At 37.0% G+C, this 16,207-nt stretch overlaps 1 long non-coding RNA gene across 2 annotated transcripts; it reads left to right on the top strand.

The window, feature by feature from the left end:
- Positions 1-8,674: 8,674 nt before the first annotated feature.
- Positions 8,675-15,011, top strand: LOC112944274. 2 transcript variants are annotated; one of them, XR_003248739.1, is made up of 4 exons: positions 8,675-8,925; positions 11,705-11,800; positions 14,234-14,318; positions 14,910-15,011. It is a non-coding gene; the product is annotated as an uncharacterized LOC112944274 (long non-coding RNA). The 2 variants fall into 2 exon arrangements; XR_003248740.1 differs by lacking the exon at positions 11,705-11,800.
- Positions 15,012-16,207: the final 1,196 nt, after the last annotated feature.

Here is a 16,207-nt window from a genome sequence, read left to right as displayed (position 1 = left end):
GGGACAAAAAGAACTTTTTTCATCCATACTACATACTATCTTAAAAATATGGGTTTAAAATACTCATCTGTATCAGCAGTCTTTTGAAATCTGTCAGACTTCCAGCCCGGTTCATCACTTGAGTAGGTGTCTCAAGGGCTAAATCCTTAAGGTGTAAATTTTTCTTGGCAGGGTTATTGTCTTTCAAACCAGGCTCTAAAGCCCAGTGCACATTTATGGTGCCATTTAAATGAAAAACAATAATATATAATATAGTCTGAATATTATAGTTAATGAGCTATATTTTCTTTTAAAATAAGATTATAAAGTATAGCCAGAACATTATGCTGCCATAAATTTCATGACACTTTTTTCTAAACACCTTGGTCTATAAAAGTCAATGACTCACAACGTAGACATAATCTAAAGGAAACTTTGACCTTTTGCGTAATAATTGCCTTACAGCCTGTCATGTCAATGCTCTGCTTCTTCTGGACGGTCTCTGAAGGCCTTAGGAAAATAACCATTATGGCAATTCCTATTTGGAACTTGCATTTTAATAATTCTATTATTATATTTAGGCAACTCCCTTATAATATGATATCTTTTATTCTTTTTCTTTTTTTTTCTTTTGTGTTATTACTCAATGGCCCCACAATCCGCCAGTTACTCACCCCTATTCATCCCAGAACAACCCACCTTGGATGTCATATTGCAAAGACTGCAATGGAGCTGCTGTTGTTTTGCAGTGACTTTCAGAGCAAGCTGAATATCTTAAATATGACATACATTACAGTTTCACTGATATGCCTTTTTATAGGTTATTTGAGCCTAGAAATATTCAGTGCCTTCTAGTTCTCACAACTCAAAGCGTTTTAAGTTAGTTACATAAAAGCTGAGCTCAGATGACATTTTTTTTTTCTGTGAGGAATTTGAGAGCTGAGATGTGCCTGCTTGTGAAACATCCCTCCTCTTCTTCTTGTCTGTATTTTCCTTGATAAAAGCAAAACTATGATATTCTTTCTTACTTTCTGTGGTTCAAGTTGTTTATTTTTGTTTTCCCATATTTCAGGTATTGCACAATGTTCTCTTCTGATCTCAAGCCATAGCTATATCTGTGAGCCTCAGGGGTTCATGGAAACAGCTTTTAGGTATTTTGTGCCTGTGGATATGTTTATTTGATCGAAAGAGCAACCCTGTATTGTGGCTGATTTTGCCAAATAATTTTGCTCTTTACCTGTGTTAATCTCGTTGTTTAAATACCATTACAACTTTGATGTAAGTTTTATAAAGTTACAGATAATCAAATTGTTATATAAAGAATAAGCACAAAATGTTTAATTCTACCTTGCAATGCAATAAAATCAGGAAATTGGCACAAATAATTCAAGGAGGTTTGATTTTATGCTTCAAGTGAATATGCTTTACTTTGAGATGTTTAGATTTTTTTTTTTTTCCATAGAAAGACCAATTGGTTGAGAATATTGAGTGGAAATGGTGTGATTCTGCTCTRCAGTAATATGTGTTTAGTGAGTCTTTTGACACCAAATGTGGTCTGATTGGCAGGGTTTGCACACAGATGTGTGGCACTAACATAGTGGATAATTAGATATTGAAAATGAATTATCCAGTGTGGATTGATCTGGCAGCATAAAGCCAGAGAAACTCCTATTAASTCTAAAAGAGTTATGAGGCCAATGTTTGGGTAAGCAAAGAAAAATTAAGGAAAAATAGGTGATCCGTGGACCTTTTATGTTGGTGTAGATAGCAACCAATTAGGGGAGATTTACTGATTGATCTTACCAGCTGCAAATCTGAACATGATTTTTTTTTCTCCACTTCTCTCTTGTAGTTGCCTTTTTTGTTGTTCATTCATACTATGTGGTACTCTATCTTGGTCACTTGTGACCCTTGTTTCGTATAATACTCCAGTACGGGCGCAAGTATTTTTAGTTTGCCCAGTAAAATCCTGTTGTCTACTGCATTTGGTATTGAAATGTTTCTGAGGACTTATTAACCTTCCAGTTAAATATCAGAGTGAGTTATGTGTTCAGGTAACAATGAAAAATGAACTTCTTTCCTTTCTGCATCTTAGAGATCTCTTATGAAATTTATTTRTTTTCTTTGACAAAGATTTCAAAAATTGTCATTATAATCTGTAAAYATGATTAAAAGAATGCATAGTTCTTGAGTTCATGTTGACTAGTATCCTGTTTCTTATTTGGCTAATGTGCCTGCAGTGAGTATTTCTGTTTTTTCTTTTGAAGGCTGTTTCAAGTGTCAGATATACTGCAAATGTGGATTTTTTTTTCCTTGAATCCTTAGCTCTGAAAACAATTTGGTGTTTGTCACTACAGGCATGAAAATTGCTTGGTCTGCATTGTCTAAATGCAAACTATCCTTTCTTGTCACCACCATTGTCAGCAGAATTAACATGGTTCCTGAGGTACTTAACTGTACTGATGATACTATAAAATCTTTAGGCAGATGGATAGAATGTAAGGCACATTTTCTGTATCAATTTTAATAAAAGCAGATACACAATACATTTGTAGATTTCATTTCAGACATCAAAATTTGATTTATCTAAGCCAGGAAAAAAAAATAAMCTTACCTTGGTCTTTGCTGGTTTTGGCATTTAATGTGAACATTTATTTAGCTACTTRATCTGGAATTTTAGATTAAACAACATCATCTGTAATATCAAATTAAAGTTTCTTTTATTGTAGTAAGGAACATTAAAGGATTAAAAGAGTACTAAAGTACCAAAATATTCCTTTGAAATCATTCTGTCAACTTCTTTTTTCTGGACTATGTTTCAAAAATAAATTCCTTGCCATTAAGAGAATAGACAAAACTGCATTTCTGTCATGTTGAAAGTTATGTGTAATATTGGATATAAAGCTCTCAACAATTTTAACTATTTGAATTCATAAGATGTACAAGGCAGATTACATGCATCAAATGACTCTCTGCTGGCTGACTTATGTACACCAGATGGATGTACATGCTGTTACATTAATTTTAATGGGTTTGCCTTAAAAGGTGTGTACTTACATGTGCCAAAGACATAGCAGTTGTGCAATWGGAAAAACAAGATGTTTTACTTCAGAGAGAAAGGAGGTATCAGTAATGACAAGTAGTTTTAGGCACAATAAAATCTATTAAAGGCTGTAGGGCAGTAAAAAATCATGCATTATTAAGAAAATAGTTTCTTTTTTTTAAAAAAAAAAAAAAAAGGAAAAGCTTCCTAAACAACTTTCCCCAGAGATTTGTAAGACTAAGTCAATAATGATATAATAGCACAAAATATATTTTGTATGTTTCCCCCAAATAATCATTTGGGGCTTAAGAAACCAGCTGTGTTCCTATGCATTAATAAAAGAACTTTCTGTGAGTATATGTACAGCTTAAAATGTAAATTTAAGAGATGACGTAAAATAATGTTTTTGTTTATTTCAGACTCTATGTGTTTATTACCCTGTATGTAATTGTATGACTTGAACACTGTTAAATCATTAATGCTGATCTTGTAAAGAATCAAGTTTTGCACTTGTCTGCAGCATGAGAAAAATGTAACAGCTGAAGTCTAACCAAAAATACAGAATATAGACTACTACTTTGTGCTTTACCATAGTAAATTCACAGATCCTTTGCACTCAATCTTTAAAATAAGATTTAGCCACCAGATTTTTTTCTGTCACAGCACAGGCATTTTGGATGAGCCTCCCCCWTAACACCTTTTCTCCTGTGTGCCTAGTAAGGCTCTTGATTCTGTTTTTGATTTTTTGCGCAAAAACCGCAGACACGATTTTCATGAGGATATAGCAAATTGGGGGTTGGACAACACAATCCAAAATATAAAGATGAGTCTGTAGGGCAAGGARGGGTGAGTAACATCTAAACATTGGTGCAGTGTTTGGTTACGAGTCATTCTCTTCATTTTGCTCCTCTCAACTCGTGTTGGCCTCAATTTGATTGTTAGATGCTTGGGTCAAGGACTAGAGTTTTTTTGCTTTTTGTTTTTGTCCTTGCTACAGATATTAGTACTGTTTGAAGCTTGCAGATTAAATTATAACATAAAATAATTGTAAGAGTTTGTGGGAAATAAAAGAATGTTTAGATCTTGGGGTTAGGGAGTAAGAGTTTGATGAATGGAAGGGAAATACAAAGCAAGACCAGAGAGATCTAATATTATCCTAAACCGTACTTGAACCTTTTGTCACAACACACAATTTTAAAACAGTCTTAAACATTAGCTTAGCTGTAACTTAATATTATGCCATCAAAGCTTTGCAGTTTCAAAAAAAAATGTAAGAGGCCTCTTGACCAGCTTTATCCTATCACTCAGAAGCTACCTAATCCCTCGGAGTGTGTTTCAGTGAATAGGGGAAGCAGAGTTGCCTGATGGACATGCCACAATGAAATAACTTCCATCAGCACAATATCCTGGGTCACTTCTTGGTGAGAAATGGCAACTGCCGCTGTGCTGCTGCCATCTGCCAAGGACATCACTTTACCAGTTAATGCTCAGTCCAGGAAAGACAAATAGATTCAAACATTGCTACATTAAACTGAGCACAAACTTTGATGTTGGTCAAGAGCCAAAAATGTGGTCATTAGGGATTAGGAAACAACAGCATCATGCTCATTCTGAAAAGCATTTCTCAGACTTTTGAAAATCTTAGTACTTCCTTGAGACATGTGGTCTTCATTTAGTCTCTGCCTTTGCCTTCACTTGCTCCCTCAAGTTAAAAGAGTTCAGTTCTTGCAGAGAGAAACAGGAACCAGCTGTGTGTGCTCCCTATCTCTCCCAGGAGAGTTAAGCTGGTGTCAGCTCTTACAGGCAGTTTGCGGTCGCCAGAAAATTACTAATACTTCTATCAGTAACTAATCGGTCCTATAAACCACAGAAGAGCATCATCTCTCAGATCAGAGTAACTATCTTCAGAAAAATACAAAATCAAATACGAACTTCCAGTGGTATAGCTGGTACTGAAAGCAAGCAACAGATAGAGAAACTGGAAATAGGTGCTTGACACTATTTAATTTTATTTTTAATTTTTTTTCTAGCTCATCAACACATTTAAGTCTGTCTAAATAGAGGAATGTCAGTACATTTGAAGGATGAGATAGATTTCCTCTTTATGGTGTTAGAAAATCCAACAGTTTTTTTTTACAGAAAGCATCTATAAATACTATTCATTTTTASCAACAAAAAGAAAGGAGGAGATATGATATGCATTCTGACATGGTGCAATCAGTTTGTGGTCTTATGTTGGTAAAAGCAGGATTTTAAGTCTAATTGGCAGAAGAAACCCTAGGGCTAGCCACTAAAGATGGCCATTATCATTTATTAAGCAGGTGTTGAAATGAATTGGTCTTTTATCGTAATGCAGATTTACAGTGCATTAGGCAATCCATTTTTCAATTTAGTGCACTGCCTCTGATAAATTAACAGATGTCGATTGATTTTTTTTTCTTTCAGTCCCCCTGTTTACACCTGACATCCAGTGCTTTATAGCTGAGCAGTTATTTGAAGTTATAAACATTATAATTAGCAATTTTTTAATTAGGCTGACAATTAACAGGAGATTTGCAAAGCTGCTAATTTGACATGTCATACTCTCCACAGTGTTTATGTTAACCACTACTTGAGTGAATTCAATTGAACAGAACTACGGTATCTGAAAAATCAATCTCAGAAGAACCCTTTTCCCCACTTGGCTAGCATTATGGCACTTCAGGCGGAGAAGTGGGACTTCAGTGAAATTTTGCAATATGACAATTCCAACAGTTGAAGTTTAAACAAAGAGCCCATGTTAGCTCAAAGCTGCAATTAAACACAATGTGCCAAGCACGGGCATGTTCTGAGCTGTGTTAATAATGTTAGGTTTGGCATATTTTATCTTTTAAGGACTAAGAAAGCCATAAACAACCTAGAATCACAACACTAGCAATAATCTTAGTTCTTCAGACTAAACAATGGAAAAAAGAAACAAATCCTTCTATGTTTTGAGTGGTTATTGATGATGTCTTTGTAGCTTTTCTAGCAAAATTATGTATGTCCTAACATAAATTGGGATCTTATGAGAAGGAGTCTTCCTACATTGCAGCAAGTGAAAATTTCCTGGCTCTTTCTGATAATCTCACCTTTCCCTTCAGTGGTACCAGATGTCCTTCTTAAAGATTGGGAGCCACTATGCACCAAATGCTGCTGTCAGTCCAGACACACAGGGCACAGGGCAGGTAGAAGGCAATAATGGGGGCAGGGTCCTCACTAAGGCCCAGCTTAGGGCAGGGTCCTCACTAAGGCCCAGCTTAGGTACGGAGAGGGGCAACTGATAGAAAGTAGCTTGCCAAGGTAACAACACAGTAAATCAGGCAATCATGCTTATTCCTCCTTGAAAAGACCAGAAGGATTGATTTTGATGGAGAAAATTCTCTGCCTTGGAGAATATAGATATTTCCTTCTCACACATTACACACATCAATTTTTTTTTTGTTTGTTTTCGTGATGTACTTTCACCAGGTACCTGTGCTTTTGTATTCTTTTTATGATCTCATGTCGATCTCATCTAGTAGAAATGCCATCAGCCCTTAAAYAAGATCATGGTAACCATAAAAGCATTATTTTTCAATCTTGCTCTTTAATCTTCTGCAGCTATCAAAAGATGTTCACACATATTTGCATATTCATCTTTCTTCTCTGAGGACCTCTCTTGTGATGAGGTAAGACACATCCCTAACTTAAGTGGTGGTWAAGTACCGAGAGGAATCCAGGATGCACTAAAGGTGCTGCTTTCCAATACATTTGTTCCTTCCTGTCTCCCCACAGGAGCTCAAAAGCAGATCTAGGCACAAAGTTATTGAAACCCTGAATTCTGCTGACATCATTAGCATTAGGTATCTGTATTTTTTTTCTATAAATTCTTGCCTACTTTCTAAGGGCTCCACAAGAACGCATACGGAAGTGCCAAATGATGAGGGAGGTACTGAGGTTTYGTTCCAGTCCAATAAGACAATAGAGGAAAGGCTCTATTTGGATGATCTCAATAATGATTTCAGAGGCTGCTGCAAAATGGCAAAATATTTTATTTGTGTCTCAGCTCAAGTACAGGCTTTCACAGAAAAATACTCAAATTAAAAATATGTCTAATCCTGGTGACATTAAAGTAATTTTTTTGAATAAGGAAGATTTTTTACTGCCTGAAGTTTTTACCTGAAAGCACTGAGGGACAGATCCTTGGCTGACACAAATTGTCACAGCTCCACAAGATTTGTCTGTAAAAGTACCCTATTTTCTCACCTAGAGTTAATGATTTCATTTTCTGTTTCCTTTCAGTGACTAAATAGAAACAATTTTGGGTTCACAGCCCAATGTATTTTATAACATAAAAAACTTAAATGCCAATTTTATTCTGCAGCAATTAGTGTATCTTAAAATGGCTCTATCAGAGCAAATGGAGAATCAATATCAAATGAGTGAAAATTAAATACGTGAAGTCATAGTGCTAGTATCTTATTCTTTTGCAGTTCAGATAGTACAAATTAGTTACATTGATAATACTGGATTTGGCATGAARGATTCCCAAGAATCTGTTTACTTGTTTATTTTTTTATGTAAAATCTTAGTTACTCATTTSAAGCAGTGAGTCAAACACTGTTGCCAGAGGGTTCTCTCAGTGTGTGAAGCATCCATTTTTTTTCCCTGTGGCACCAACTTCTACCTCAAAATCAGAAAAAAAATATTTAATCACCATTAGCATTCACTATATAATTTATCTATCTTACACAAATTGAGCAGGAAATAAAGTTAGTTCTCAATTCTAAAATTCTAAAGATGCATTTAGGAAATTAAATGTCAATGATAACTCAAGAAATGCATAGGTGGGGCTTTAAGATGAAAATCTTAAATAGGGAAAACAGAGGGGTAGAAGTCATTTACAGATTCAGGTTTAAATTGAATCTTCCATATCAAAAACTGGAGACACAGCTGAACAAATTTGTGGTASACAAACTGTTTTCTATGTAAAATATATAGAGTTTAAAACGAATTTGGGGAATAAAATGGTGAAAATGGGAGAAAATGGTGAAGGAAAAGGGCTAAAAGTGGATGCTGAAGGCATTTACTAGTGCAGGAGAAGTTACCATGCACTCTAAGCAGTAATTTAAAGGGAGAAGAAAGAAGCCAGCGGAGGAGAAGAGATCATGGCTTGAGGAGATACAGGAGATATGTAAAGGGGCTAGGCTGCAGTAATGTTACACATGCCACTGACAGGCTTTAACCCAACACAGTAGCAGACTGTATGGTTTAAATGAAACTGTATGGGAGGGATAAGAGAAGAAAAATCCTTGTCTTGAAGTCCAGCAAAACTGACTCTTTGGAAGAGGCACAAGAGAGGGCTTAACTGCACAAATCAAATCGATTAATACTATTATTGCCTTTTGAAACTGTCAAAGTCCTAATGTCATAGGACATTAYGCATAATGTCAAGGAAGGTCCTGTCCTATTAGGAAAAAGGAGACAAAACAGATACTCTGCTAACGAATATCCCAGGAAAATATGTGAACAACATTCTAATTGAGAAAACTATTTATTTTGAGCTGTTTATTTAAGCACAGGAGGATTCCTAATGGAGCCATCAGACCTCACTCATTGGCTAATAGTTTAATTAGGCCCATCTGGTGGAGGCTGTGGAGAGAACTGTCCCAGCTCTCATATTGGCAGAGAGGTAATTTGTCATCCTGTGGCCCAGTGACTGGCACGCTAGCATCTCTAAAGCCAAACAGAAGCTCAGCAATCTGTCTCACATGAGAATAGCTGAAAGCTATTGGAGGCATTTGTGTGGTTCACCTTGGCACACCAAAGAGAAATTACACTAGTCCACAGCATCCTTGAGATAACCTCTGCAAAGATTTGGGGGAAGAGTTTCTGAAAGTCAGGTAAGTCCTGCCATTGTTAATCAAGCCTAATGTGCTAAAAAGGCTTTCCCACTTTCTGCCTARCATCCCTTCTTCTGTGCCATCCTAATAAAATATCATGCTATGATTGTTTTTATCAATTTCTCCTTGAGGACATCTGTATTTCAGGTACCAATATTATTACTGCAAAATTCTGGAACAAAGCAATTTCCCATTTGAAGATGAAGAACTTAATGTTTTTAAGAAAGCTTGTGTCTACAAAACTGTAACAAGTGAGGGAGCTACAAATGGAGAAATGGGAGTGCAGAGTTTTCAAACAACTGTAACCAGTCTGTTTAACTGTGAAAATTGATAAAACTATGGGATGATTCTGCTAAAACAGGGGGGGACTTCAAAGTTGGAACAGCAACTTCCCTAAAAGCTAAAATCAGTATTTTCTTCTCAGTCTGGTATTATTTTAGTATTAGTCATAGATGTTAATGCACTGCTTCAGAAAACATGGGAGAGAACCCGAGAAGCTTGCATTTCATGTTTGTCTATCCACTATTTATGTGAATATATATTTATTAAAACAATTCATCCTTATTCTTTATTCTAATGTAGACCTCTGCCTTTTGCAAATCCTCTGAAGCACTATGTCAAGTATCTTTATCTTTTTTTTTTTTTTAAGAGTCTCAGGTCAGTGCTAACTAAACTAAAAGAAACGTAAAGATCATCCAAACAAAGTAGTTTCCCATAAATTTCCCTGAGTAGCCTTTCAGGAGGCATTATAGCTTACAAAAAATCTTTAAGACAATAAATGACACCCTTTTATAGATTTCAGGTACTTATATATACCTGAAGAAAGGAAGGATGTAGACAATAAAGAGATTAAGAATCAATTTCTTTTAATGACTCAAAGCCTATGAAATGAATATTTCAGTTCATCTTATAGACAAACAGTTTGCTGCAATCTCTTGGCTGAAAAGATTTTAATATTTTAAAAATCCTTTTCTGTGTTTGATAACATACACTGTAGTTTTCTCATTATAGTACTCTTTTTTTGGTTGTAGGATTTTCTCATGAACTAGGTATTGCAGAATCAAACTGATATATTTTAATGTTGTAAATTGGATTGTAAATTTAGCTGCTCTTAGCYATTGCTGGTACACTTCCACGCACTCATATAGTATAGGTACTAATTTTTGTCTGTAGCTCTTACAATGTATTTCTGTTTAAAAGCGGAAGTGTTTTAAAACATACTTATAGTATGCTTTAAATCAACACCACTGAGTCTGAAGAGTTTGACACTTCAGTTTCAAACTTATAAAAACAAAGCAGTTTATCAAAAATTCACCAGTCTAGTAGATCCACTAATTAATTCTGTTTCCTAGGAGAAGTCAAACAGGCACCATTAGTTTGTATCATTTTTAGCAAACTCCTGAAAGAATCAGCAACTCAGCTCTGTGTTCAGCCTGATAAATTGTTGAGCAGTTTTGCAGGCAAGCTAACTCACAAAGTGCRAATATTTACCAAGAGATGATCTACTCTAAAAACAAAGTCACTAATCCAGCATGTCTGTTCCAGACATAATCCTGAGCATGTACATAGAGCAAGCTAAATGTGTAGTAACAAAAATGTTTTGCAATGTAGGAGCCTTATGATCACATGCTGCCTTCAACCAAACATCTTTTCAAAGCTCGTTGTTCTGTGTCTTGCTGCCTTGTGAATTCTGTTTTGCTTGCAGTAGTGCAGGAGACAGTGGATAGAGTGGAAACAATTTTACTATTTGTGTGCAACTGATCTGCATTAACTGCATTTCTACTTCTATCGTGTGGGGCAGGTGACAGTCTTGTTCTCATTTTTTGTAGTCCAGGAGAAAGTCTGCTGTGATATCTGCAGTATCTAGTTAGTGAATGTGCTAGTCTATTACTGCCCTAACTGTGATGCAAATGATTCCTAATCAATAAKCTGCCACCAAAAATCTGCTAGAAAAGAGCACGAGTGCCTCAGTCTGCAAAACTGATCCTCGCAGAGAGGTGAATGGGCCAGTGACCCAGGGCATAGCTCATCACAGAATACCTGGTAGGAAAGACCTTTCCTAACACATGTAGTAAAGGACAGGCTATCACCTGGAAAAGGGAGTGTTTTATTGTGACTCTAGTGAAATACTGGATTGGATAGGGAACCCCAAATTAGTTTGGGGGTTAAAGAAATATTCTTCGTATGAAGAATAAGGAAAAAATATATGAAAGGTCCATTCGCTCTTGTATGTTAGAAAAATGCAATCCAACAGAAGAAGGCTAAAGCTATCAATTTATCTTTGTGGAAGGCTGTATGGTTATTTATCTTTTTTAATTATGCTTCAAAGGGAATGTGGTGCTGCAATAAATAACATTAGGCAACAATAAAGGCAACACCTCAGAGAGCTGATTGCAACTTGTTCCTCTCATCCTCTTTGCTTTAACCTCCATAAAAGTGTGGGTTTTTCCATGTTGTTTGAAGTATTCAAGGCTGGGATATTTCTGGAAGCAAGCGAAACACAGCTGCTTGCTGATTAAAGGTATACAGGAGATGGCAGGATTACATTAGTTTGATGCATGTGCTGGTACTCAGGGACCAGCTAGTTCCCAAATTTAGTGCCAGATACACATGGCCGCACCTGAGCACGTCTAGAAATGCGGCACTGCCACCAAAGCCCGAGCAGAGGCTGTTAGCAATTGCATGCTGGACAAGAGCCCCAGAATTCCTTGATGAGGACTGCGAAAGCACTGACCCTTCTCTTAAAAGAATTCCTGTAACTTTGAAAGATCTTTTTCAGTTTAACCCTGAAGACGGCAGCTAGGAAGCACATTTACATTGCAGTATTTTGGAGTTTGAATCTGGCCGTTTCTTCACCGTGAAGGTGTTTTCAAAGGTAATTATTTTTACAGTGCTTAACTTGAGAGGGTTTTAATCCAGACACTTGTGCAGAGGCTTTGTTTCCAGAAGGTTGAGTGACTAGTATCTTTTGGCAGTTGCATTTTTCTGAGAATTTGTCACAACCTGAGTGGTCAAAATCACTAATCATTCTTGGAAAGTTGATGTTTGATATTTGGAGGGAAGTTAAAGGTAATTAATTAAAGATTTCTGCTAATATAAGTTTGGSCCTGAAGCTCTTTAAAATCATACTRGCAGTATGGTAATCATTTGTCTTGTAGGGAAGTCTAACAACTATGTCATAATTACAAAAGACAGTTGAGCTTTTGAATTACTTTCAGCAACAAAGAACTGTTGGAATTTTCATGTATGTTTTGCCTTTGTGAAAATAGGAGTTGAATTGTGGAACATAAATCATCTTTCCCATTCTTCAGCATTGTAATGGYTTCTCACTTGTTAACAGATTAGATGTAAGTAGTAGAAAGATAAGGTTGAGTTCTGATTTACTTCTACACTTTCCAACCCTGTAGTAGTTAGTCATATCTTCTTTTACTAAGTGCAATGTCAGGTCTCTGAAATAAATCTTTGAAATAAATTCTTAGCTTCCCCTTCTCCCCCCTCAAAAGAAAGACAATGATCAAGAAAATACCAGTATGCCCTGTTCATATTTTCTTTGCAAAGTGTTAATTCTGATTTTATATTTTTGTAGTACTCAGAAAATTCTTACAAGCAATAATTAACTATATAATTTGAAAATGAAATTAGAATGTATTCTGCACAATTTAACCACACATTATAATAGCAGAAAGCAAGATGAACTTTCATAACATAATGAACTGCAGCAATTGAAATACAGAGAAACTATTTGAGGATTCATATTTCATTGTATCTGTAAAGTATGACTGCCTTTTTATTAGGAACAGGTTATTTGAGTTGGCTTAGTGAATAGCAAACACCTTTCTGAACTTGCAAAGATCAGCTAAGCTAAGAATGAAGATATTATACTTTGCCCATTTAAAACTTCTCAGGAGCTATAAATCCAAAAAGAGATGTCAAATCCCACAGTACTGTGGTGTCGTATTTAGAAATGTTCTTAGTAAAAAGAATACTTGCAGTGATTCAAATTAAACTGTGGAGTGTGTTTCAGTAGTAGGTGACCAACTCTGCCCTAGTACAGGATGCTAAAGCCCCCTGTACCATTTACTCTCTAGCTTTCTTCCTTTCTCCCCTTAAAGAAATGGCTCAGAGAGCCTTCAGTGTGCTAGGTAGGAACACTGCCAATACATATTTGACACCAARCCCTAGTCTTTTTGTAGTTGTCACATAGTTGTTTGTACTCTATCACTACTAGCAAGCCAAAATCTAGACCTGGATCACCAGAAAATCCAACCATGCTGTGCTCTGAGTGCTAGAGAAACATTACTGACTTAGCTGAAACAATCAGGACTTTCAAATGGAAAGATTCTTCTGTTAGGAAAAATAATTGCATCACCCTAATGTACCAAACAGTATTTGCAGGTTTTATTCTATTCTATTTTTTTCCAAGAGGTCATAACTAGAGATGATGCTTGCACAGTACTGTGGGAAAGTGCCTTGAATGTGTTCCTCATCACTTGACATATTAGATCTTTCTGTCAGAAAGTTAGACTCTAAAAATGTGAAGTGTCTCTGGCAGAGATTTCCAACTACCGACAAAAGGCTCACTTTCATGATGAAAATAATTTAAAATACTTCTGAGTCATTGTGAAAAATACGGGCCATGACTGTGTCTTCAAAACCCTATTGAGCTGAGGGAGCGGACAAGAAAAATTGCCTTCATACCACTGTGATCATTGTATGTCTCTTCAGTGCAGGAGAAAGATAAAGCTGGAGTGACAGCACAAGGAGTAGCTTGCACATTTCTGTGTCACTGCTTGTGGTAACCTGTGGTACCGTGCACGAGTGTCCCTCTGTGTGTGCAGGGGAGTGCAAGAGAGGAAACCCATGCACAATCCCTCTCACCCCTTCCTTTTCATTCCTGAAGTCTTGTTAGAAACGTGTTGTGATAGATGCAGGTAGCTAAAAATAGTCTGTTTTGTGTGTACCATGCAAGCAAGTGAATAATTTTCTGCTGTAAGCATGATGCCAAGAGACAGCAATGACCTGATGGCAATGGCAGGTAAGGTACAATGACAGCATGTGGCTTCCAGTCCCCTAAATCAGTGGCAGAATACTTGACATACTTGCCAATGCTGCTGCAGACAGAGAAAAGCCCTAGGGAAATGCTCCCTGCATTTAAAAGTCATACTTGAGACTACTTGAGCATGTTTTATACTAGGAATTTGATAATTTATCCTTGCAGTGTAGGAACCCTGCAGTAACAAGTGATAGTTATTGTTATATTAGTTCTTGTTGTATGAGTTGTTGCAGCTTCTACATTCTGGATTTTCAGATCCTCTGCTTTCAGAGATATATGCCTCCTGATGAGTGTGATCTTCTAGACTGTGACAGTTGAATAATAGGAGAACCAGTAAATGGTGAGCAAAATCTAGAAAGAAGCCCTCAAAATGTGTTCAGATTTTCTTGTTTATTCCTGTAATGTCAACAACACTACAGCTGGAAATTATTTCATACAATTGGAGCAGATGAGACGGTTCTTATGTACACACTTGTCCACTAGCTTCTAGAGAAAGAGGAATCCACTGCAGAGTTTCCTGTTTTGACATCCACATGAGTATAAATTCCTTTATTATTTAATATCTTCACGTCATTCTGACTATCCCAGGAGCAGTTTCCATAATCTGGAATGAAATTCTGATTCTTTTGAAATCAAAAGGCAAAACTCCCATTGACTTCAGTAGGACAGATTGAACCACCAAGCTTTCCAAGTCTGTAAGTCACATGCAACTAGCCACACCCTGCAGCCATGTATTTTTATCCAGTCAGACTGGCTTATGGACTTGCCTGATAAAGACTGTGTACACACAGAGAAGGCACAGTTGTGCCATAAAGCAGGTGCATTACTAATTGGGAAGTGGGTGGGACCATGTTTTACAAGAGATATTTACTGCTAAATAAGAATTAATCCTTTCCCTGGACAGCTTCAAATCTTTTTAAAACTTTTATAGCTCTCTCTCTTTGCCTCTGGTTCCTGCTGCCAGATGGAGCATTTCATGTCCCAGCAGTATATGCTCCTGGTTCCTCAACACTTTCTGCACAAGGGACAAGGAGGAGAACTGGAGTGTGGACCTCTTCTCTGAGGGGCAACAGCAGGAGCTGGTCTGCAGCAATGCTGCCCATGGGCATCAGCAGGCAGAACTGAACAGGATCTCTGGCCTTTAAGTGTTGTTAACTATATACCGAAGAATATTTGTCTTCCAAAACTGGGTAGTGAATTGTGAATTCCATCATCACCTTTTATTTCTCCCACCATCATGTGCCCAAAAAAAAAAAAAAAAAAGACTGTGGGGTGGTGACGCTTCAGTTCTTCTCTCTGGATGATGATTTATAGTACATAGCTATTCATTATGCAAATAGTTAAGACAAATCCTTTCTTCTACCACTTCCCTACTGAAACATGCTGCTGTGAACAAAAGCCAGTGCATTTACAAGGACTGGTATTATATTGTTCACATCCCCACGATGATGACTATACCACCTGCATTCAGTTGTACTCCACTGAGACGTTGTCTCTGACTTTGCCAAACTTAACATCTTTGGGGGTTTCTTTGAACACCAGTTATCTGTGTTCTTGGTCTACTCAAAGGCAGTCACTCTCTGTAATGCCTGTATTTAAATGCTGTTATTTCAGCACTGCTGTTTTACTTTTTTTTTGGGGGGGCTAGGTTTCCCATTCCACATTATTGGTATTTAAACTTATACCTTTTTGAAATGGAGTGCCAAATTAACCTCGTGTTGCTCTTTTTCAAAGCATTCCCTCACTTGCTAGAATACCCTGGAAATCAGCTAATTCTAGTATTTTTCCTTTCTGTCTAATGCTGGCAGCCAAACATGAAAGCCAACTTCACCAGTTGGCAGAGTTTGCCATCCAGTTGTTGGACCTGCTAAGCACACGTGGGACTTCTGTAGTCCCTTGGCAGCAAATCCATCAGTAGCTGTGAAGGGAGCCGTGTCCCACGTGAGCTTATCCTGTGGAAGCTGAAAGCTCTTCCCACATCTACCGCTCTGCACGGTAATATGCCATAYGATACTCTGCTGTTCCCAGGGTAGGTTAATGTCTGACTTATCTAGGTGGTACCTTCTCTCCTGGCACGACTTGGCTGATGTCTCAGGTCTCTACTTTTTAATAGCAAAGTCCTGCCAATCTGACATTGCTCCAAGAGTCTGTTCTGTACTAACCTGGTCATTTGTAACTGTGCCTCAGATTTTTATGTTTGTATTTGGTGGTGTCTCCTCAAGAGAGCTG

Source organism: Nothoprocta perdicaria, unplaced genomic scaffold (genome assembly GCF_003342845.1).
Source record: "Nothoprocta perdicaria isolate Ctin4 unplaced genomic scaffold, notPer1 scaffold_164, whole genome shotgun sequence".
NCBI classification, from domain to species: Eukaryota; Metazoa; Chordata; class Aves; order Tinamiformes; family Tinamidae; genus Nothoprocta; species Nothoprocta perdicaria.
Note: the sequence above shows the minus strand (reverse complement) of the source record. Positions and strands in the feature narration are given on the sequence as shown.